We start from the raw sequence: 25,547 nt of genomic DNA, 5'->3' as shown, positions 1-25,547 counted from the left end.
AAGAGGGCAGGAGCTTATTGCTCTGTGTGTGGGTGTTTTTGAACTTAGTTTTCTAGATAAAACAAGCCTAGGGCAGCAGGAGGTACAGAGACAACAGGAGCATCTAAAACACTGCCACTCAATTGAACAACTTTCATCTTGGCTTTGATTCCTTCTAAGCCACACCTGAGTGTGATGAATTGAGGAAGTTATCTCTGCAGATCAGAGTTTTGGGGAATGGTCAGAGTTCTGCTTCCTTCCTCTGCCATGGTGCAAATCTAGGGTTACAGAGAAAGGACATCATGACTGTGGGCGCCTGGGGTGACAGTGGCTGCCATGGCCAATGACGATGATTATTATTTGCACAAAGTCCAAACTGCACATTCAGCAAGTTATAAACTCCCAGAGCCAGAGCGAGAACGTGGGGAGTGCCCCTGGTCATTCTCAGGGGAATCAACTCAGGCTGCCCCTTGCCAGCATCAGATAATGACTAGATGATAAGTTTCAGCTACCCGGGCTGGAAACTCCTCCAGTATTTGATCCCAGGTAGGCATCTGATTCCCTCTTAATGTGAGTTCTCTTTGATGTCTGAGATTCTCCTGGGGATAAGAAGGAGTCTTCAGAGGTGACTACTTGCTTCTAGCCAACTCTGTACCTTGCCTGGCTCTGTTTTGACTCTTGCAGTCCTTAGCAATCGCCCCTACCATGGAGGCTCCACATCCAGCAGCCTCTTTCCCGGGGTCTGCAAGGAAGTTGACCCCACCATTTTCTAAAACAAATATCAAGATAAAGCCTTTCTCAGGGCTGGAGTTGTGGCTCAGTGGTAGAGCACTTGCCTGGCATGGGTAAGGCCCTGGGTTGGATCCTCAGCACCTCCTATGAATAAATAAATGTTATATAAAAAAAAAGATCCACTTACAACTAAAATATATTTAAAAAAAAAAAAGCCTTTCTCTTTGTATATGCTAAGGACACAAATCTTTGGCCACTAAATAGGGGTCGTTTTTTTTGTTTGTTTGTTTGTTTTTTAAGAAACTAATGGTGAATTATTGCTAAGACTGACTTATAGAAGCTTCTCTGGGTTCTTCCTCTTGAAGGACCATCAAACAGAATTTCTGTTCCTTTAGTGACTCTTGCTAACTAGTTCACCATCATGTGACCTAGGGGGACAACTTGATACCCTATTTAATATTCAATCACAAATATTTATGAGCTGGCCAGACTAGAAGCCTCTATTTCCATCTCCCACAGGTAACTAGAAGTTGGCCAGCCCTCAGGAGGGAGGGAGGTAATGGTTGGTAGCACAAAAAACCTAGCCAGGGAACTAAGCCTGTCACCTTACTTGTTGAGTCACAAAAAAGTCCCCAAACTTTCAGCCTGATTTGGGAACCATAAGAAGAAAATAGACTTTAGTACGTAACCCTTTTCCTCTTCTTTGACATGTGAGACTGACTGTACAGTTGTTTGCAGCTATTATTGTGGGATGGAAAGGGGCTCATTCCAAGTCCAAAACCTCTAGACAAAGAAAAAAATTCTATAGAACGCAAATACACACGCACACACACAAGTACACACACACTCACACCTAAGAACAGTCGATAACTTACATATGAAAACAAGATCAGCTGACTTGGTCTGATAAGCCAAGGTAGGGTACGCTGCGTAGATAGGGCATCAAATACCAGCCAGAGTCATCCTGCTGCTTTGGAATGTCCTCACCCAAACTACAATAGGTAGAACTAGGGGACTCTCTCCAATCCAGGGACCTGGTTTTTCCCTAGTATGTGGTGGCTGCCTTTGGAGTGGTCGGGAAGGTTAGGCAGAGCAAACTGCACCCCACCGCTAACAACAACTACTAAGAATGCAGGTGGGGTGGGAGAGAGAACAAGCTAGACCACAGGGCAAATTCCAACAGGCATGAATCCAACACAGGGAAGGATGGGATCCTTCTGCCTCTAGATCTTTTTTCCAGAATGGCATTCTTTCCCATTCTGCACTATGGACAGAAAAATGAGGGACAGTCCCAAGGGTTTAGAAAATCTACACAAGCTTCTCCAGGGAAATAACCACCACCCTAAGATCTACTCTCAGCTTCTTGAAACCTTAGCAAGCATCTCCCTGTTCCCAGCTCCCCCTCCCGCTTCAGCGGGCATGCAGCAGCTCGAGATAGCAGCTCCCTCCCTCTTCCCCAGGGAGGAGGAGACAGCCCCAGCAGGTGTCTCTGGCTTTTCTCCTGGGGCAAGAGGCAGATGCAGGTGCCTCCTGCCACTCCCTTTTTCCTGCTAGTGGGAGTGGGTGGCTAGGGAGGTGCCCAGCCACTCCCTCTGGCCCCCCAGGGCTGGTGGCTCAGGGAGGATCCTCTGCTACCAACTCCTTTCTCAGAGCAGAAGGCTGGAATCCTTAATCCAAACCACACCCTCCCTCACTGCTTTCCCACCAACCCTTCCGCTCTAAGGTTCATCCTTACTACCGTGTAGTTCTGGAATTCTCCCTGGATCCTGAGTTGTACACCCCACCAGCCTGTCACTAGATCTGGCTGACATGGTTCCCACACTCAGCACTTGCCTGGCAGCAGGGCCCAAGCAGCACCAGCAGCAGGCAGCCTGTCTCTAGAAGCTGCCTGTCCCAGGAGCTCTCAGTAGTTCAAGTCACACCCCACCCTAGTGCTCCAGCTTGTAAAATCCAAGGCTGGGAGAATAAACTCTTGCTTCCACTTCTGGTCTCCATGTAGGGAAGAAGGTAAGGAAACTCCTCAAGGAGACACAGGTCAAGGGTGGAGGATGGTAAACAGATCTTTCCTCAGTGCTCACCATCAAAATAACTTGCAGTCCAGAACCTTCTACGCATATATCTGAATCTTCCACCCGGACGTGTGTGTCTGAGGGCAAAGGCAGGAGAATGAGTAAGTGGAACACAGAAGGACCATTCAAGAAAGGGCCACCATGCATTACCAGACCCTTGCCTCCTTTTTGATTCAGAGGAACCGAGTAAACAGAGGTAAACTCTTATCATCCCAACTCTGCCACCAAGAGTCACTGCTGTGGGACACAGAGGTGATGCTTCCAGGAAGCATCATTTAAAAAAAAAAAATGCCGTTAGAGGAAGTAGTGCTCAAGGGAAAGAGCACCCCAAACATCCAGACCTCCCACATCTGTCTTGGAGAGAATCCTGCAGAGAGGAAGAACAGAAGTGAGAAAATGCCAAGGAAAGCCTACCCGGAGGAGGATGGCAGTGACGTGTGGCTAAAGAGGGGACAGGAAGATGAGAAGAGATTTGTAGTGATGGCAAAAATGGCCCACCCTAGAAAATCTACTCCCAGAAAGGACCCAAAACCTTCAAAGTTATGTTTGTTTGTTTGTTTGTTTTGGCGGGGAGTTGGCAGCACTGGAGATTGAACCCAGGGGCATTGTACCACTGAGCTACATCCCCAGCTTTATTTACTTATTTATTGAGTCTTACTAATTTGCAAGCTGGCCTTAAATTTGCAATCCTCCTGCCTCAGTCTCCCAAGTTGCTGGGATTACAAACGTATGCCACCACGCCCAGCAGATGGGCAACATTTTAGCCCTCCCTGCTGGGCCTGTGTCCTGACTGATCAGGCATAAATGGAAGAAAAGGAAAAGGAAGGACCCAGGAGCAGAAATGGGAGCCATAGACCCAGACAGGACTGGGATGAGAGCAGAAAATGGGACATAGAAGAAAAATGGACAGACAGACAATCGGAATGGCATGGTCTATGTCTCTTCCATTCTGGGTAAGCACAAGCTCAAACCTCAGTCAGTTCTGCTGAGCTTGAGCTGAGAGACCTAGCTCCTATCTGCTGAAAATCTAGTCAATAGACACTTGGGTCAAGGAGACATTTTCAGAAAACCAGTCAACTGGGGATTTGGAAAGTATTCTTTTTTTTTTTTTTTCAATCTTTATTTTTTAGTTGTAGTTGGACACAATATCTTTATTTAATTTTTTTTTTATGTGGTGCTGAGGATCAAACCCAGGGCCTTGTTTGTGTTAGGCGAGCGCTCTACCACTGAGCCACAATCCCAGCCCCTAGAATGTATTCTTGAAGACACTCATCATTAAACCCTGCTGCATCTCGTCCTCCAAGATCTACCACCAAGACACCTGGAGTGGAGTATTGTGGGACACCGTGGCACAAACCTGTAATTCCAGGGGCCGTGGAGGCTGAGGCAGGGGGATCACAAATTCAAAACCAGCCTCAGCAATTTAGCAAGGACCTAAGCAACTCAACAGGACCCTGTCTCTAAATAAAATATAAAAGAGGCTTGGGATGGGGCTCAGTAGTTAAGCGCCCCATCCAGTGCATCTTCCTCAACCCAGGGCAGTTGATCATCGTCTTCTGCACATAAATGCTATAGGAGTCAGGTTGACAACTGACAAATCTACCATTTTAAGATAGGGGAAATAAAAAAAAAAAAAGATAGGGGAAATGAGGTACCAAAAGAGAAGCAGTGCATTTTGGGGAGGATGGGGGAATCATAGTGAAGATGATTCCTCATCTCCAGGAGTCTGGAGTGTTCTGAGGAGCTATAGCTTCCATTCCCTCTACCACCGGTAAATAGAATGGAAAGGTCTGTGACATTCTATCACTCATCTTGGAACAATACAAACTGAATTTTTAATATCCTTTCCAAAAGTATGTAACCTCCAAACATGTTGTTTCTTACCTCTGTTACTTCCCATGAAATTCCTTAAAAGCAGTAGAACTACCATCAGATGAAGCAAAATTCCAAAATCTCTTGTGAAACTCCTAACCTAGCTTTTATCTACATAGCTGAATGAGATCAAAGTGCATTAGATCTTAAGGCCTTTAGAGGCTGTTCATGCCCTAACTCTGATCAGACAGATGAACCAAAGATATCCGCAGGTCCAAGAACACTAGGAATCAACAAAACCAGCACAGAATCCCAGGCTCTTGACTTGCAGTTTGACAAAAGAAATTAGCAAGAAATAAAATCAAGAATTAATAAATGAGATGGACTCAAACTAAAAAACTTTTTCTCAGCACAAGAAATAATCAATGAGGTGAAGAGAGAGCCTACATTTGGGGAACAAATTTTTGCCACACACATTTCAGAGCACTAATCTCCAAGATATATAAAACACTCAAAAAATTTAACACGAAAAAACAAACAACCCAATCAATAAATGGGCTAAGGAGCTGAACAGCCATTTCCCGGAAGAAGATATACATTTGATCTATCTATATATATAAATTCAACATTTCTAGTAATTAGATAAAGGAAAATCAAAATACTCCAAGATTTTATCTCACACCAGTCAAAATGGCAGTTATCAAGAATACAACAACAATAAATGTTGGTGAGGATGTGGGGGAAAAGACATACTTATACATTGCCTGTGGGACTGCAAATTGGTGTAACCAATCTGGAAAGCAGTATGGAGATTCCTTAGAAAACGTGGAATGGAACCACCATCTGACCCAGCTATCTCACTTCTCGGTTTATATTCAAAGGACTTAAAAATAGCACACTACAGCGATGTGCCACATCAGTGTTTATAGCAGCTCAATTCACAACAACTAAACTGTGGAAGTAAACTAGATGCCCTTCAGTAGATGAATGGATAAAGAAACTGTGGTATATATGCACAATGGAATATTATTCAGAATTAAAAGAGAATAAAATTATGGCATTTGCAGGTAAATGGATGGAGTTAAAGAATATCATGCTAAGTGAAGTAAGCCTGTCCTCAAAAACCAAATGCCGAATGTTCTCTCTGATAAGTAGATGCTGATCCATAATAGGGGGAACATGGGAAAAATGGAAGAACTTAATGGGGCAAAGGGGAGAGCGGGGTGGGGAGGATACCTGGGGGCAGGAAAGATGGTGAAATGAGATGGGCATCATTACCCTAGGTACATGTGGATCAGACATATGGTGTGATGCTACATCATGTACAACCATAGAAATGTAAAGTTGTGCTAAAATTTGTACAATGAATCAAAATGCATTTCACTATCCTATATACCTAATTAAAATAAATAAATTAACAAAAATAATAAAATCACAAGAAAATCTGGAAACTGTAAGCAAATCCTCAAGAGTTTTGAGAGAACTAGAGGGTGAAATTGTTAGCCAAAGTGCATTATTTTTAGAGCAAAAGCAGCAATATCAGGGTAAAAAGCCTTTCAAGGTGACTGACACCCAGAAGACACCTGCAAACGCTTGTTGAGGATTTAATTCTTTGGTGGCTGACTTGACAGAATATGCCTTATTAAACCTTTTATTTATTTTTTTAATCATCATAAATATGAAGCACCTTGATTCTGGCTTATAAAGAGTAAGACACACAGTATTTATTAGTCTAACTTCACACCACCACAATTTGAGTTATTTAATACTATAAACATCATCACTTTTGAGGTACAAAGTCAGAGGTCCCAAAGTCTCAAAAGAAAATATGACATTGGGGCTGGGCATAGTGGCACACACCTGTGATCCCAACAACTTGGGAGGCTGAGGCAGGAGAATCACAAGTTTGAGACCAGTCTCAGCAACTTAGCAAGGCCCTAAGCAACTTAGTGAGACCCTGTCTCTAAATAAAAAATAAAAGGGGCTGAAGATGTGGCTTAGTGGTAAAGCACCCCAGAATTCAATCCCTAGTACCAAAAAAAAAAAAAAAAGGAAATGTGACACTGGGGTTCATAATGATATAGACAGTGCTGGTATGTCTTGCTTCCTGAGAAGAATTCTGTATTATTGAGTTTATATTGAATTTTTGTCATGATAACATTTGAATTCAGGGTGAGTTAGCAATATAAACTAATCCTATGGTGCATCCATTTTATTAGCAAAGCATCTTTTGGTAAAGCCAATAATTCTTCCTGATGTTCATAAATCAGTTTTACTTAAACAGAAGTGTGTATCTGCACTGAAAGCTAATCCTTATATTATTCTGAGCACACCTCAGATTCCATAAAGGGCATTACTTAGGAAGCAGCTTTGGGAGAAAGATTTGAGTAGGAGCAGATTCAGGAGATGAATCAGGTAAACTCACGTCTTTCTTCATTTCTCTCATCTTCTAGGTATCTCTTCACCAGAGCAAAGCTTCAGTCACAAGGCCCCCAAATTAAGACTTTGGAAAAATTTTATGGGAGAAAAAAAATAATTATTAATAGAATATAAAAGGAAACATGTCTTATAGTGAAAAGTAGAGGGTATCAAAAGGCATATCTGGGGCAGCATAATTCCAAACAGAAGGCATAAGACGGCAGATCCAAGATGTATGCATAAAAGATCAAATGGAAGTCATACATTGGTTAAGAGATTCATAAGAGTCAAATATTTTTAGATAGATGGTCAAAACCATTGTTTAGTCAGATGGCTGGTTTGGTTGATTGTATTGTTTCTTGTTTGTTTTAAGTGCAAATGTAAAGAAAAATTAAAGGACCCAGGATTGCTTCAAGGATTCAATGAGATAGGCATCTCCATGGGAATAAGACAGGCAGTTCCTCATTATTCCCCAAGAACCGCAGGGAGGAATGCAGTGAGCAAAAAGGAAGGCAAATGTTATGCTAGAGTTTTCCTCCTGACCTCTGATGACTACAGCAAGACAGGTTCATTGTAGAAAATCTGAAAAGGATAAGTCTAATCCCATAACCCCAACACACAGGTAACCACTGTCAATTTGAGGGTAAGTTCCAGAACTCTTTGAAGACACAAAACATCCCTTGCTTTTCTGAATTGGCATAAACAAGGACTTGTGGAGGGACAGGACATTTTCTTTTCCTATCAAAGAACCCATGGTGCTAAGTTCTAGTTTCTGCCTTAGGAGACTTTGCATTCCATCTGGTAAGATGGCTAAAGCTTAGGGTCCTGGAAAACAGCCACTCCACCTTCCCAGGGCCCCTTCGCCCCACAGCAATGGGGCCTAACCCCAGGGAGCTACCGCCTGGCCCAGTCTCCAGCTTGCCCTTCTGCAACATGAGACACCCGTCCAGGTGAGGGTGGAGTATTCCAAAGCACTGACAAATGGGAAAGCATCACCCTGGGGCACTCAGGGCTCCTAAATCGAGTTCTCAGTTCAGGGAAAAAAATAAACCAAGAGAGGAATTTTCCACTGTCCCATTAATCATGAGAGCAGCCAGCTTGGAGCAGGAAACTTCAGAGCAGGCATTCCAGGTCTTTGGACCCACAAGCCCCACCAGTCGTTACCACTTCCCTAGTGGAATCGCCACCCATTGTCTTGACCCAGATGGATGTGCGTTTGGGTGAAGAGTTTCGAAAATTTTTTGTGCATAGGATATAAGCTGCATGGCAGGCTCCAGGGCCTTAGCTCTGCACGGTTCCAGTAGGAGAGACAACCTGAAGAATAAGAGAGGAAAGCTCCTGGTCAGGCCTCTTCCCCATTTTGGGTGCACAATGGCTGACAGAGGTTCCCCTGAGATGAGACTCTGAGGACATTTCCCTGCCCTGTGTTTCGCTCAGGACTTAGTTCAGAAGAGTGGGTAGGAGGTCACTCCACTACTCACTAAATACCTGTGTGAACCTATGCCAGCAATTTAACCTCTTTCTGCCTCTCTATCCATGGATCTGTAGATAATAACAATATTTCTCTCATAAAGTTGTTATGCAGATTCAACGAGATAATCCTTGTACAAAACCTGGAAGATAAACACTCAGTGAATGCTAATTGTTCAATGTGCAGCAACTCATTCATTCACCAATTATTTATGGAAAACCAGCATACCTCTGAGGACCTGTGGTCTCTGCTGTCTGGGATGTTATAGTCTAGTTGGGGTGACAAATATTAAAAACAATGGTGACATCACATGATAACCTCTGCGAGGCGTGTTACAATCACCTTTTTGCAGATTATCTCATATATCTTCCCAATAAAGTTACAAGGTAGATATTAATGCACCCACACTTTACAGTTGATGAGTCTGAAGTCCAGAGGTCAATCCGTGCATTTGAACTCGGCTCTTTGAGTCCAACCACAGTGGGTTTTTAATCCACATTTAGCACTCCTGCCCTTTCCCTTTTTCTTTCTAATAGGTTCCACTGAACTTCTGGTGGGCTTCCTGAGGGTGACTCAGAACACTTGATGCTGACCACAGCTTTCAGTCTGAACACAAGTGCACTTACCATGTATGTCAGGGTCAACTCTGTTCGTGCAAAATAGCCTGAAGATGTCCATCAGTCATGGTTCATGCTGTTGCTGTTGCTGCTGTCATTATAGCTTTGCAACCCCAAATGTCACTCCGGGACATATGGCCCTGGGACTGTAAACTGCTACGAGGCCATTGCTGCTGACGGCTGCCCCTCATGGCCTGACAGTGATGATTAAACATTGCCTATTAAAGGAGCCATAAAGAAGCCAGACATCCTTCGTGGATGAGCAGAGTGGAGCACAAACAATGGGCCAGATTTTCCTGTCTCTCAGGGGAGTCGCTCTCTTGTCTTTCAGAGAAAAAAAGAAAAAACAAAAACAAAAAAACATGCAATGAGAATCTAGCAGAATAAACTAAAGAGGTCCTAGAGATAGGTGGGGGGTTCAGAAAGGCAGCTAACCATAAATGCTTACCCCTAACTTTAGTGCCCATATTCCTGCCTTAAGTTGAGAAGTGGAAAAGAATTTCATTTCTTTTTAATTCTTTTTTTTAATCGGTATTTTACTTATTTATTTTTTTTCTTCTGAATTCTTATCACATTGCTAGTTTGCATTATTTACTGCCCTTGAAGATGGGAATCCCTCAGTCCCAGGACAGCTGGCTCCGCGTTCCAAGCCAATGTACAATCTCAAGCTAATTTCCTCATTCTGGTGCCCAGATTTCTGAGTGTTGCTGTAGAAAGACCCTAATTTCACCCAGGCCTGTCCTACCGCTTCTCAAACCTGTAGTTTTCTCATATGGATTCTCTACTACATTGCCGATGGGGATTTCAAACAGTTCCTAAGGGGATTCCTTGGAACCTCCAACCTGCCTGCCCTGCTGTCCTGGACAGCCTGGCTCCTTACCACACTAAGAACATGGTTCCTGCTAGGACCTCCCTTGACTTCCCTGTCCATCATAACCTCAAACAACCAGAGACACCACATCTTCAGGGTGACACTGTCTTCTCTACCCTGTCTTCCAAATTTTGAATCTTTTTTCATCTCCTCTTTTTTTCTCTTTTCAAGAAAAGTCTGACTCTACCTCCATTCCCCAGGCCTTGGTTCCTGAACCCTCTCTCCCCCACATCCTGTAGCTCTATCTCCAGTCCCATAAGTCTTGCACCTTTAATCTTGTCTTCTTCCAATTACTGCTTCTCTTCTGCTAAATAATCTGATTGGTCTCTTTCCACTTAAAATTCTGAACTGCAACCCTCTCACCCACCGGCAGTTCAATACTCCAGTTTTACTCCTACAAAGATCTCCAAGAGGGTTGGGGTTGTGGCTCAGTGGTAGAGTGCTTGCCTAGTGTGTGAGAGGCCCTGAGTTCGATTCTCAGCACCATATATAAATAAATGAATAAAAAAAAATAAAGGTCAATCAACATCTAAAAAATATTAAAAAAAAAAAAGATCTCCAAGAACAAATCTGAATGTCTTCAGCTTCCGTCTCTCTTCCAACCAATGTTTCTTTTTCCTCCTCCTCTTCTTCTTTCTCCTCTTTCCTTTTTCTTTTTTCCTTATAGTGTTGGGGATTGAACCCAGGGCCTCATGTAGGATGGGCAGGTGCTCTACCACTGAAGACAGCAGACTAAGATTGAACTTAGGAAAAGATGGACACGGTAAGTTTTTCTTTTTTTTTTTGTTTTATTTTTTTATTTTTTTATTGGTTGTTCACAACATTACAAAGCTCTTGACATATCATATTTCATACATTAGATTCAAGTGGGTTATGAACTCCCAATTTTACCCCAAATGCAGATTGCAGAATCACGTCGGTTACACATCCACAATTTTACATAATGCCCAATTAGTAATTGTTGTATTCTGCTACCTTTCCTATCCCCTATTATCCCCCCTCCCCTCCCCTCCCATCTTCTCTCTCTACCCCATCTACTGTAATTCATTACTCTCCTTGTTTATTTTCCCATTCCCCTCACAACCTCTTATATATAATTTTGTATAGCAATGAGGGTCTCCCTTCATTTCCATGCAATTTCCCTTTACTCTTCCTTTCCCTCCCATCTCATGACTCTGTTTAATGTTAGTCTTTTCTTCCTGCTCTTCCTCCTTGCTCTGTTCATAGTTGCTCTCATTATATCAAAGAAGACATTTGGTATTTGTTTTTTAGGGATTGACTAGCTTCACTAAGCATAATCTGCTCTAGTGCCATCCATTTCCCTGCAAATTCTATGATTTTGTCATTTTTTATTGCTGCATAGTACTCCATTGTGTATAGATGCCACATTTTTTTTATCCATTCATCTATTGAAGGGCATCTGGGTTGGTTCCACAGTCTAGCTATTGTGAATTGTGATGCTATGAACATCGATGTGGCAGCATCCCTGTAGCATGCTCTTTTAAGGTCTTCAGGGAATAGCCCGAGAAGGGCAATAGCAGGGTCAAATGGTGGTTCCATTCCCAGCTTTCCCAGGAATCTCCAAACTGCTTTCCAAATTGGCCGCACCAATTTGCAGTCCCACCAGCAATGTACAAGAGTACCCTTTCCCCACATCCTCGCCAGCACTTGTTGTTGTTTGACTTCATAGTGGCTGCCAATCTTACTGGAGTGAGATGGTATCTTAGGGTGGTTTTGATTTGCATTTCTCTGACTGCTAGAGATGGTAAGCATTTTTTCATGTACTTGTTGATTGATTGTATGTCCTCCTCTGAGAAGTGTCTGTTCAGATCCTTGGCCCACTTGTTGATTGGGTTATTTGTTATCTTATTGTCTAATTTTTTGAGTTCTTTGTATACTCTGGATATTAGGGCTCTATCTGAAGTGTGAGGAGTAAAAATTTGTTCCCAGGATGTAGGCTCCCTATTTACCTCTCTTATTGTTTCTCTTGCTGAGAAAAAACTTTTTAGTTTAAGTAAGTCCCATTTGTTGATTCTTGTTATTAACTCTTGTGCTATGGGTGTCCTATTAAGGAATTTGGAGCCCGATCCCACAATATGTAGATCGGAGCCAACTTTTTCTTCTATCAGACGCAGAGTCTCTGATTTGATATCAAGCTCCTTGATCCATTTAGAGTTAACTTTTGTGCATGGCGAGAGGAAGGGATTCAGTTTCATTTTTTTGCATATGGATTTCCAGTTTTCCCAACACCATTTGTTGAAGATGCTATCCTTCCTCCATTGCATGCTTTTAGCCCCTTTATCAAATATAAGATAGTTGTAACTTTGTGGATTAGTCTCTGTGTCCTCTATTCTATACCATTGGTCCACCTGCCTGTTTTGGTACCAGTACCATGCTGTTTTTGTCACTATTGCTCTGTAATATAGTTTGAAATCTGGTATCGCTATACCACCTGATTCACACTTCCTGCTTAGAATTGCTTTTGCTATTCTGGGTCTTTTATTTTTCCATATGAATTTCATGATTGCTTTATCTATTTCTACAAGAAATGCCATTGGGACGGTAAGTTTTTCAAGATGGCAGAATACAGAAGAAGGTCGCTTTCCTGGCTGCTCTGTGGCATGAAATCAAGAAAGCAGATAGACAGTTTCTCAGCAAAGTGGATGGAAAAAAAGCAGATGGTAAACATATGGCGGTCTAGAAAGAATTCCCATCGTAGTCATGGTAAGGCTAAGAGATCACCTTCAGCACTTCACATTCCTTCTTGAAGCATCTCCTCTCTTGGCTTCCAGGAGGCACTTTTCCTAGATTCCACTCTCACCAACAGCCTTTTCTACCTGTTCCTTCTGTCTTCCACCTCTGAGAGGGTGATGAACTTCAAGGTTTTGTCCCCATTCACAAGTCGATATTCTGGACCTCATGCTCTCTTTGTCACCTCCCAGCTTCACCATATTGGCAAGGGGAATTCTACACAGATCACCCCACATGATTATCTCTCCCCAGCTCCAACCTTCACCTGGTGAACAACGTTGTCAAGATCCACCACCAATGAGTCAATATATTTGAAGCTGGTTTTTCCCTCTTTTCTTAAATCACAACCTCCTGGGACTTGACATGCACTCAGAAGTGGCCCCAGGGGGTGTTAGGGAAAGAGGAATGAGTGAAGATTCTGGAGTCATTTCCACTGTTCCAAAACCCAGGCCCTATCTGGGCTCCTGAAAGGGCTCCTGGTTAATTTCTCTTCTTCCTGTTTTTCTGTTTCCTAACCCTTCCTGTATTGGTTGTCAAATGTACAGATGTCACTCCTCTGCTGGAATATATTTAATGACTTCATCCAACTCTCTAACCTGCATTCATAATCGAGCCCCAGCTTTGTTTTAGATTTTGCATCTATAATCTTACAAATCTGGACACTGCTGAGCCAGGGTCTTCTCCTTTCCTGCTCCCATGTTTGGTTCATACCATTTCCTCAGCACGCAAAGCACGTTCTCTTCATGTCACTCTACCCAACATCATCCTACCAAAATCCAAGTCCAATGACACCCAAATCTTCCTTGGCCTCGCTGGTCTACACTATCTTTGAGTTGGCACCTCCCTTATCACACTGAACAGTACTGTTATTTATAATATGATTCACTTTTCCTGGTAGATTCTGAGCTTTTCAAAGGTAAGAGCCAAGCCTTTCATTTCCGGGCTTGCCTCCTGGCATCGTCTTCGGCCATGCTGTCTCTAGGTAGGCATTGTTGACTCTACAGCTGGAAAGTGTTGCTATCATTAACTACATCTGCAGAATCCTTGACATGAACATCTTGGTCACAGACACCTGACATCTTTGTTTTGAGGAAATTTACATTGCAGCAGCAGCCCCATTTTCAAAGGCAGTAGGTGCTATAGTCATAGCTGGGCCTTTCTAAGAATAATAGTCACCATCTGTTGAACATCTATGTACTCTATGCCATGCGTGAGGCTAATTGTCACCTTATTTAATCTTCGTAGAAACCTACATTTAACAGATGAGAAAATTTCTTTTCTACAATCTAAGAATGTGTGATTCATTGATTCTCCACTCCCACTCCAGCCTTATGAACTCTACTTAAGCTCTGGAAGCTGGGGAAGTTCAATGGCAATTAGCCTGTGTGCCTAATTTTAAGAATATCTGAGTTTATACAGCCACTAATTCTCTTTATGAAGAGCCACTAATTCTCTTTATGAAGAGCCACTCGTCTGGAATTTGCCACGGCTATTAATCAGCTCTTAGCCACAAGTCAATACGATATCAGCGGCAGAAGCAGTCAAACCTGTTTGTCTTAATGTGTCTGAATCATTTCTTTCTCAGGATTCAAGTTTTATGCGTCTTTCCTACCATCGGATCACTAGGCACTGCAGCAGGTCTGGGACATAGTGAGCATTCAAGACTTCTATGGAATTGTCTTGCTTTCAGTATGTAATCAAAGGATTGTGCATACACACCTGTCATGCATATCCACGCAATTTTGCCCTGTTCACATGGAAACACATCTGCCAAAGGGCAGAAGAGAAACTGTTCTCCTCTTCCCTTCCAGAATCCTAAGACTTCCATGTTTGGGAGAGTCAGAGTCCTGCATGATGGCTGACTGCAGCCCTTACCGGAATGCTTTAAGAAACTGGTTTGGATAAGAGTTCAGGGGATGATTAGCCCTTGAACTAAGCCAAAAGGACCCTTCCCAGTCTCTGGGCTCCACATGAAGCAGAAACTCAGCATAGCAGAAAGCTATCTGTGGAGAGATCAGCACATCCCCTATGACTCCCTCACTGATGGAGAATAGGGCCCTGAGTCTTTGTCACAACAGGTCCCCAATCCAAACGCAAGAAAATCCTATCCTTTTCCTCCAGCAAGATTAGTCCTACTTAATGAGAAAGAATCCCTAAACAGGATTTTCTTCCCTACTCAAATACTGAGTTTCTGATATCTGCCCTAATAGAAGAAGAAAAAAAAACAGATATTTCATGATGATGAATAAACCTAAACTAACTAGCAGGTGAATTTGGAATGGCATGGCAACATGAAAGCACAAACATGTAAACCCAGGCACATCCATTGAGAAAGATGCCGACACCCGTTTTTCTAGACATAAATACCCACTTTTCTGACCATCCTACAGATGATTTTAATGTGACCCTATTACTGGAGGTCATACCCAGATCGTGTTAAGCTTTATTAACTTTTTCCCTTTTCTGAGGATCCTCTCATGAATACATGCAGGGCACATGTCCAGTCCAATGTCAGTACCGCCAATATTTTACCTTGGATGCCAAGATTACATTGAGACATTGGGTCAAATAGTATATTGTATTATAACATTTTCCAATATTGTCCAACTACTTGACCTCATTCTGGGCTGGACTAACAAGCCTTGGGAGTAACAAAATAGGCCACAGTGGAGCTAACAACAGTTTCTTATTGATACACCCTTCACCAAAGGACCCGTAAGCAATAATGACCATGATGTTCTGTGGTCTTGAAATGAGGAAACTGGAGCCTAAGGAAAGTGAGCCCCTTGTCTGCTATCAAGTAACAAGTGAAAATTAGGACAAAGATTAAGAATCTAATACTCTACGTGTTTTTCATCACTTCCTTTCATAAACCTTGATTCCAAGAGAAAGAAAAGAGAAGTCAAAGGATCGAATCCAAGCCCTTGGCAGATATCCATGTCTCTCCATACTGACGATTTTCATTCTTGCCTTTTATAGCACTGACGGAGAAAAATACAAATGAAAACCTGAATTGTACTTACCATTGCTATATCAACCCCTAGAACTCAATGGATTTAAGAAAGGGAAAAAAAAAAGAATTTCAAGCGTCAGATATTTTAAAATTTGAGTTTAATGACCAATTCCTGGTAACAACAGCTTCCATAATCCTATTTATTGCCGCTGTACAACTGATCCTTTCATTGTCCAGTAACTGTCTTCTTTAAGTCCAGGAGCTACCTTGAGGAAGGCAAGTTCTGGTTTTCATGGAGTTCAGGATTGTGACGAATGTCTCAGTTTGTTCTGATGTCCCTTAATGGAGGTCATATGTGGCAATGTCAGGTGCAGCCACCTCTTCAATGCAATGGGAATTGTTTGAGTTTGCCAACACCCTGGTTTCAAGAGTAATGCCCAGTAGTAACAAAGAATAGTACTCTTATGTATAATTCTAATCCACCAATAAAAAATATGGAAAAAGAATAATGCACACGAGTGAATCATTTTAGCCATCTTTATCTTGTATATCACAGATAGTAATTATTCTCCTTCTCAACCCCTAAAAAAACAAAATGGTTGCCCTCCTCTCCTGAAAGACCAGCCTTCAATTAAGAATTCCCACTTCACACTTGTGGAGTGGTGCAGAAACACAATAGCCCAGTCTCCTCGGGAGCTCCCTCCCAATCCATTCTCAAGTTTTCCTTCCAGCATTGTATCCACCTATCCTTCATGATTTCATCTTCCATGCTTACTCTAGAAGTTTCTCCCAATGTGGGATGTTTATCTTAAATAAATTGCTTGGAATCATTCTCCAGAGCACTGGTTCTTGGCTCTTTTGGCATCTCACATTCCCACTCCCACCGTTACCCACAAATGTGTGAGAGCAGTTTTTAAGTCCCCTGTTCAAGGACCACTGGAAGACCTCAAACCAGATTTCCAAAGGCAGAGCCAGAACAAGGTAAACATGTCTTGGGCTTCTCCACTCTCCCTATCCAATGATCCCGGACCTTACAGGATAACTTTCCATAGCCTGGTTTTAAATAATTCTTGCTAGGTAACCCTCTGGTAACCAAACAATGGAAAGACATGAGTGGTGAAGAAGATAATAACAACACTTTGATACTGTGAGCTGAGTTGACACCCACTGTGGTCCCAAGACATTGCATACAGTATTTCCCTTAACTCCACAATGACCACATGCATGAAATAGCCCTGTATTTCAGATGAAACAAATGAAGCCTAGAGAGGTCATTTCATTTGCTACTAAGTGATAGAGCCAGCATCTTTATCCAGACCACCTGATTACAGAATCCGTGGTCTTTACCACTATGCTACAGCTAGAAAGGTGAAGCGACATATGTCTGCCCGATCCACGGCTGACCTTGACCTTGGAAGTCCAGATTATGGCTCAAGAATATCTATTGGGCCTCCCAATCCTTATTTCTGGAGAGTGTCTTCTAGCTGTGGATTCCCCATAAATGCTCCATATTCATGAAGATTAAAAGAAATACAGCCTGACACATCCCTTTCTAAAGGAGTTACACCTTCTGGGTCTGCCCCTTCCCTTCATTCTCCTTCTCAAGGTGACAGCATCCACAGTCTGGGTCCCTAAGAGCCCATTTCAACCTCTTCATAGCCAAATCCAGCCAGCCTTGCAAATGAAAACACTACGGCGAAGTATGCAGCACCCTTAAGGCAGACACAGGCTTCCGGAGAGCTGTCCAGAATGTTCCTTCTGTTCAACCTGATGAGAAGGATGGAAATGTTAAGCCCACCACCTCCATCCCCCAGGCAGAGAAGCAGGATAGGGCCCCAAATAAAAATCAAACAAACAAAACCCCATGGTTTATTTTCTAGCCTCATGTGTAGTTCCAACAGGGCCAAACCATATTAATTAGCATTAGCCAGTCATTCTCAGATCTGGGATGAAAGGCAAGAGGCCATGTAGAGTATACTACTGTTAATATTATTATTATTATAATTATATTTTATGGCAGCTTCCCTAACCTCTCTACAGCTCAAGCCCAGTTAATTTCTCCATTATAAAAAGAGGGTTCTTTTATTGGACAAGTGCTTTGTGATTAGTTTGGTTGGATTTTACCAGCCGGGCATAATTAAGGGCAGCAGGTCTCCACGTGGCGCCTGGAATCCCGTTATCTATCGAGTGTGTGGGTAGGCCAGCAATCTGAAGGAAAAGGACCCTTCATTGAAAGTGACCCAATAGAAAAAGCAGATCCTCCTTCTGTCTTGGAAGGGGATTTTAAGATAAGATCATCAATGCTGGAGACTATGCTGGATTCCCAAAAACTGCTAATGACCACCAAGCAATCAAATCTAAACATAACCTGCCTCTGCCAAGAACACTCCCCCAGGGACACCCAGCCCTGAGCACTGTGGTTGTGAGCTTTCACCCCAGTATTGACCTTTGCCTGCCATGAGATGTTGGGCACGTAACTTAACCTTTTAAAGGAGGGAGGGTGGAATGATTAGGCTGGGAGAGACTGCAAAAAAATCACCCAACAGAAAGAATTAATGGAAAGCATTCTAAGATTTAAAAAAAAAAAAAATCCAGAGTCTCGAGATCCTTTCTTAAGCTTCTATTTTTTAAAAATATTTTTAGTTGTAGATGGACACAATACCTTTATTTTATTTATTTATTTTTATGTGGTGCTTAGGATCGAACCCATATGTACAAGGCAAGCGCTCTGCCACTGAGCCCCAGCCCCAGCCCCAGCCCAAAGCTTCTCTTTTTGATTGAGGAAAGAACTGTGTACATAGTCTCTTGTGGTACCAAACAGAGGTCCAGAGACAAGCTATGAGTTATTAATCAAGTTAGCATCCCTAAACCTCTGTCTTCATGAAAACAGGATAATAACACCCATGTCATAGGGTTTTGGGAGAATTAAGAGAGACAACATATATGTGTAAAGCACATAGTAAGTGTTCAATGTTTAGGGGTCAACAGGAGAGAACATAAATGGTCTATTGATATTAATTTCTATTTCCATACCTAGGGGCCACTCGGAACATGAGCTGGTCATTATTATTCAACAAGTTGCACTGTGTTTGCTGTTGAAAGACAGATAAAGGCCCTTTTGCCCCAAAATATTATATTTCCCCTAGTACCAAGAATTCCCACAGGACTCACTTGCTTAGTTCAAGTTGGAAGGCGTTAAAGGCTTCTTTAACATGCAAAGCTCGACAGAGAAGGATAACATTAAGCTGGTAATAGTCATCAATACTTTAGCTCCAAAAGAATACGCAGCTCAGACTTTGCATGGAGTAGGACTCTGAGCCCAGCTCAGATTTTTCTCAGACAGCGAAGGAGCAATTGGCATCATCCTGGAATACAGGCTCTGCTTACGAAGCCACCCAGCAGCTAAACGAGGAGTTGTACCAGGGGCTCAGCATCTCAGGGACAACCTACCAAAGGGAGCAGAAGCGAGAGCAGAAGCAGATCCAAAGCCAACTTGGCTTTCTTGAGTTAGTCACTTCTTCATAATCCATCTTTTGGCATGGCTCCAGTTCTTTAGGCTACCTCCTATGATATAAACACCTACTATATCCCATCAACCTACAGGAAAATAAAGGCTCTTTTTTAGGTGGAAGATGATAGTTCACCCACCTCTTAGGGTGGCATGAGAAACCTTGGTGGGATTTCTGAACAGTGGCAAAAAGCTGCATTATCATTGGGAACTAATCTCAGAGGTGAAGAAAGATAACCCTCCCTCCTTCGCATGGCTTCAGACAGGCTATGGAGTGTTACGTATTCTATTCTGTTTATTTCTTAAGACTGCTCTAAAGTGTCCTCTAGATGTGCCAGCCAACAACTTGAGCAAGGCTGTGCTGGTGCCACGGTTCTAGGCAGGGTGGTATTCAACCCGGAGCTGGAGCCGTGCTGAGGATCAGGCAAGAAGGTTGGGCTGGAGGGGTGCGTGTTCTGTATTAGACATTCCATATTTCTTGTGGACGAGTTTGATCCTTTAAGCTCTGAAAACACCCAGAGGGCAAACTGTCAGCACCATGCACAAGAATTTTGCCCTGAACAAAATGACCTTTACGTTCTTAAGTGGTTTCATGTTTTTTAGGTCCCCGCATACATCGTCCTCTTTGGTCATTCCCTAACATCTTAAATGCATTTATTTGCTGGTAAGGTTTGCCCTCTCTGGCCAACAGTCACTGATTAACATCTAGTCTGCAAACCATGTAGAAATGTAATCCTTAACAAAATGAGGGCGGCTCCCAGCAAGCCAACACATTGTATTCATTTGCAGACTCCAGCCCAACGTGGGCATCTCTTCTCACTAAAAGGCAGCTTTCTCTCTCCAGCAAAAATTCATGTTCGTCATCCCGATTCTAGGATCAAGCTGGGACCCATTCTTGTCACACCCATGAGAGACTTTAAATTCCATGGCTGGTAGGTACAAAGCGCATCTGGAAGACATGTCATGGGACTTTTCATTGACAAGAATAGAGATTCTTTTTTTTTTTTTTTTGAAAGAAGAAGACAGGGTGACGATTTCCACTAGGGGTACCTTTATCTGGGTATCAAACATCTTCTCAGTGGCAAGCCAAGGCAATATTTCCCTTAAACTTAAGACTTACATGTGTTTTTTTTCTTTTTCTACTTTTACTGTTAGCCCCATCTCCAAGGGCCCGACCTAGATTGTGGGAGTGCTGGTATATCTTCTTAGTGCTTTCTGTGTCCTTGGGTAGCTCAGGTACATCCCCAGAGCTTCAGTTTCCCAGGTCGTGACAGAGAGAAAACACAGGCCAGTAGTCTACTTTAGAAGGCCAAGCTGATGGAAAAAGGGGATTGACACATGCTTCTTTTCTCCCTCCTCTCCTTTCGCCTTGGGCAGGCCAGCTGGCCATGGGGGCAGACATTCTGCCAGGCTCTTCTATCTAGGGTAATGGAAAGCAGACACCTAATCCCCGAACCTCATCTTAGACAGGACTGTAGTTTAAAACCTCCACCTTCATCAGAGCTGCTAGTGTTATAAAGCAGGCTGACAGGGTGCTGTGGCCTCTCCTTGCCCCTGTCCATGGACGCGCTTGGAAGCAGAGGGTTGGGCCAGGTCTGGAATGTAGTAGAGGTGAAAGATGGAGAAGCAAAAGGCCTATCTAATCCATGAACTGGATAGTCAGCCTCTGATGGGATAGAAGGTGCCAGCAAGGGCCATGATGCACTGAAGTAAGTTCCAGGCTGCAGCTAATCATGGCACCTACCATCACACGTAGAGCCCAAGTAGCAGCTGCAAAAAAAAAAAAAAACCCTGATCCAATTAGGGAGACAAAGACCTCCTGTCTCCTTCTGTGAGCACAGGATTGAACATCCAAACTTGCTCGACCGGTGAGCCAGAGCCTTCTTCACAATTTGATTGTTCTTGGGCACATCTTGTTGCCCCATAGAGACACAAACCTCTTAAGGGAAGGGTTGACTCCATACATGGCTGGATTAGATGCTCACTTTCTTGGTGTAATTTATTGGGAGCTGAGAGAAGACTGTCTCCCACCGGCTTCTCACCCATTATGGTCTCAGAAATTCCATCCTAAAACAAAACAAAACACCCTCTCCTTTGGGCAAAATCCTGTCACAAAAATGCCTTCATTTACAACAAAATTACAAAGGGAAGCATAACGGAGGTCACTATCATTACAGAAAGGCCCAAAGTAGCAAGAAGTCACCGAGAGACGGTTTTCCTCCTTGCCCTACTGAGACATCTTGCATGAAGTCATGGTGTCAACATGTCTCAAAGTATTTGTCGTAAAGTGAAGAACATCACACTCCCACCTCAGCTGGAGATCCAGGGCAGAGTCAGCCCGTGTGAGAAGCCATATATAAAACTGCCTGGGGCTTAGGTAAGGCATTTCTTCATTTCCTGGTTTTCTTAACCAGTAGCTTGGTCTCAGGTAGACCTACAGTCTGATGCCAACTTCAGTTGATTTGTGCCCAAGGAAAATAAAGATGAAATGGTGGGCTCCATCCCCAGTTGGGTCTTGTTAATTTTGCAGAGTAGAAAAGCTTCCCAGCTTCACCCTGCACACTCAACACAGGGAGAGAGGGAATCAGATCCCTTCCCTACTGTAACCTCTCAACCATATCTGTCTCCAGGGCAAAGGACAACTCCTACTTTTTGACAAAAGATATGTAGAGGATGTGATGATGGATGCGAGAGGTTGGAATGATGTAACAAAGGGTAATGAGTCAAGGAACAAAGGCGACTCCCAACTAGGAACGGTAAGGAAAGAGATTCCACCTAAAGCCTCCAGAGGAAATTGACCCAGCCACCATCATGACTTTAGCCCAATGAAACTTATTGCAGGCTTCTGACCCTCAGAGCTGTAAATTTATGCTGTTGAACCAAACCAGTGGTGCTTTGTTACAGCAGCAAGAGAATACTAATACAGCTGTTGGTGTCACAGTGCGACTTGCTATTCCTGAAGAATCCTCTAGGAGCAGAAGGTCTCAGTGTTCCTATTGATCTGTTACTCAGCCCCTAAGAACCTTCAAACACACTCCATCTGCCTCACATCCCCCTACTATGTACTACCCAAGATAACTGGGTCAGGTTGGAAGCCATTATATCCTAGTAGTACACTGGTAGGTAATTTCATTTCTCCTCTGAGAAAGAAACCTATTTGTGATCAAAGCAGTTCAATGTTGGCATTTGTGTATTAACAAAATGTATCAAGTTCACTTTATAAGGTAGGCACCCTTGCTTCTCACAGGCTGTAGTGATTGGGAAGAGACCTGGTTGTTCTCCTCGTGCCATTGAGTCTACCAGCAGGAGAAGGTTTTAGGCTCAGCTGGGGTCCAAGTCTCTGTAGTTCCATTTGACAGATGTGTGACTTTGGGCAAGTTACTTGCCCTTTCTACCCCATAATTTTCTCATCCGTTTATTGCAGCTGATGATGATTCTACTCCTCAGAGCTTTTCTGAAAATCAAGTGAAAAATCCACTTAACTCAGCACTGCTCCTGACCCCAAGGATATGCTAGATGGAAATGCTGGCATTTCCCCTCCTCCTTCCCTTCCTCCTACTTCTCCTCCTCCTACTACTACTTCTTCTCCTCCTCCTCCACCTCCTCTCTTCCTCCTCCTTTTTCTTCTTCTTTTCTTGTACCAGGCATTGAACCCAGGAGCACTTAACTACTGGGCCATATCCCTGCCCTTTTTTTGTATATTAGAGAGGGTCTCACTGAGTTGCTTAAGGCCTCACTAAATTACTGAAGCTAGCTTTGAACTGGAGATCCTCCTGCTTCAGCCTCCCAAGCTGCTGGGATTACAGGCATGTACCACTGCATTCAGCACATTGGTTTTCCTTCGTCAGCAATTTGACAAGTTATAAGCTTTGTGTGTTAACCTCTGTGCTGCCTAGGAACAGCCTCACTGCCTATTTTTCAGTCCAAGTCCTCTCATAGTCCAGTCTAAGCAAGTCCCCAAGGCTGAACTGAACAGTTACCTGGTCTTTTTCTAGGAGACCACTTCGAGTCTAGGCAGTCATCAGAGGTTCCAAGGTCTTTGAATCTAACCAGTTGCCTACCAGAAAATGTAGGACTCCCCAAAAGAGACCCAGCATGCTTTAAAGGCTACTCAAGTTACTTGAAGGCAACAAGAGAGCCCTGAAGATGTTCCAGAATGGAGCTGGGGCTGCAGCTCAGCACTAGAGCACTAGCTCAGCATGCACAAGGTCCTGGGTTCAATACCCAGCACGACACATATATACACACAGAGACGTTAAAAGTGCCAGGCAGGGTAGGAATTCAATCAGCATGCAAATTTCCCTAGATATGGCTATGAGACAGTGGCCAAAAAAGAATGGCAGAGCCTCTCCTGACAAGAAGAGAGAGGGGCCACCTTTCCCAAGGTGGCTTCTATTACCAACATCTTCACATTCATGAAATGTAGTTTTAAGTGCAAACACTGGAGCTGGGGATGTAGCTCAGTGGTAAAGTACTTGCTTAGCACATTTCAATCCCCAAAACTGCTCACAAGAAAAGAAAACACCAAACTCGAGTTCCCCGCAACCCCACCGCAGGAATCTATAAGACTCATAAAGGCATTCAAACTAAACTGTTCAAAAGACTGCTCATGGTCAATTCAACAGCGATGATGAAAAGCCTATTTCTTCTGCTTCTTTAAAAAAAATGTTTTGGGTATTTACGAACTTGGTCAGTAAGTAGTAACTAATATTTTCTCATTAGAGAAAAACAGAAACTTCATTTTCTGAAAATTTCTTATCCTCACAGTTTCCCTATCCTGGCCCCCCACCCTCACCCCCCAAAAAACAGCTCACCTGGTTTTTTTGTAGACTACCTTATAGTTTAGGCACTATAAAGATCAAATCTCTGAGGTGGCTTTGTATCTCCACTTTACTCTCCTAAATTATACAATTCTAGGCTCAAAGTTGCTTCTGTAGAAGCACAAACTCCTCTCCAGGTGTCTACACACCTCTTGGGCTCTTACTGGGGACCAGGGACCCTCATCAAGGGCAGTAAGATGAGTGTTCCGTAGCACAAGGGTTTTGCTTAGCTGGAAGACCTGGGGGAGGCAGGGCGGGGTGAACGGCTCCACTCTCCAAATCCCCACTCCAATGTGCAGCCTGCCAAACTGCACACAGACATGACAGGGGATTGTAAAAATGCACCACAGACAATGTAGCTAATGTACCAGGATCCCCTGCAAAGGAGCTCAAGGGCTAGCCAGGAAGGGACCAGGGATATCAGAATCTGGACCAAGCACCCTGAAAGGATCTACCTTTTTTTTTTTTAATTCCCCCACATTGATCTACTGACTGTTTATCCTCTTCTCCCAAAGGAAAGAGAGGGAGGACAAGGAAAAAGAAAGATTGGACTCTGGCTGTATCCTGAGAATAGGCTGTAAGCAATTCAGGCAGAATTTCTTTACACAATGGATGAGAGAACTATGGACCAGGCTGCCAAAATCAGCAGCACTAGCAAGTCCTGTGTATTCAGCTCGAGAGGAGCCTGGACACATTTCAGAAAGCAGAGAATCCAAAGACGGAGATGCTGACTCTTGTCCTGGGTTGACAATCATAAAATACAAGTTAATTTGTGTTTCACCAGAAAGTGGAAGGGCTTTTCAAGCACCACTTTCCAAAATTTCAAAATTTAATAATAAAGAATAGTCTTATATATATATCCTATGGAATCACGGTATTTTTCCTCCTTTTAAATGGGTCTTAGAGATGTCTAAGAGATTAGAGATTACCTAGATAAGAAGTCGACTCCCAGAAAAATCAAACAAATGGCCTCAGAGTATTCTGATAATTAGTGGCAGAGCCAGGAGTGAAGCCCAACTTTCCACACTCCTAGGATAGTCCGAAACACGTTCAAAGAATCAATGAGTTTCTCTGAATTCCAGGGTTTTCCCTTCCCTGGACTCTTTCCTAAGGGTATCTAGGACCCTTGGACAAAGTCAAATCCAAGAAAGTGTTTGCCTTGTTCAGCTGGGTGGTATAAACAAAAGTGAAAATGCTTCTCAGAGCTCGCTTCATTTAGAAATGCAGGAGAGGGGTTGCTATGCTGCTCAGTTGATCTAGACAATAGCTACAACTTTTGTCCTGTAAATTAAACTGTATGCCATCCTTCGAATGTTTTCTTTGGGCCTTTTAATCTCTTCTTCGCTTGGAAATTACAGAGGGGTCAAGAATGACTTTTGTCCAGGAAAGATCACAAAAATAGCTCTAGGAGAGGGGGTTTGCTGGGGGGGGGGGAGGATATGGGACAGGGGAATGGAACAAAATAGAAAAGAGAGTAATAACGCCTTTAACTCTTTGAAATGCCCATAGGACAATTCATCATTGTGAGGAAAATATCAGAGGCAGA

This window comes from Ictidomys tridecemlineatus, chromosome 10 (assembly GCF_052094955.1).
Source record: "Ictidomys tridecemlineatus isolate mIctTri1 chromosome 10, mIctTri1.hap1, whole genome shotgun sequence".
Taxonomy (NCBI): domain Eukaryota; kingdom Metazoa; phylum Chordata; class Mammalia; order Rodentia; family Sciuridae; genus Ictidomys; species Ictidomys tridecemlineatus.
The sequence above is the reverse complement of the archived record's forward strand: the minus strand, read 5'-3'. Positions refer to the sequence as shown.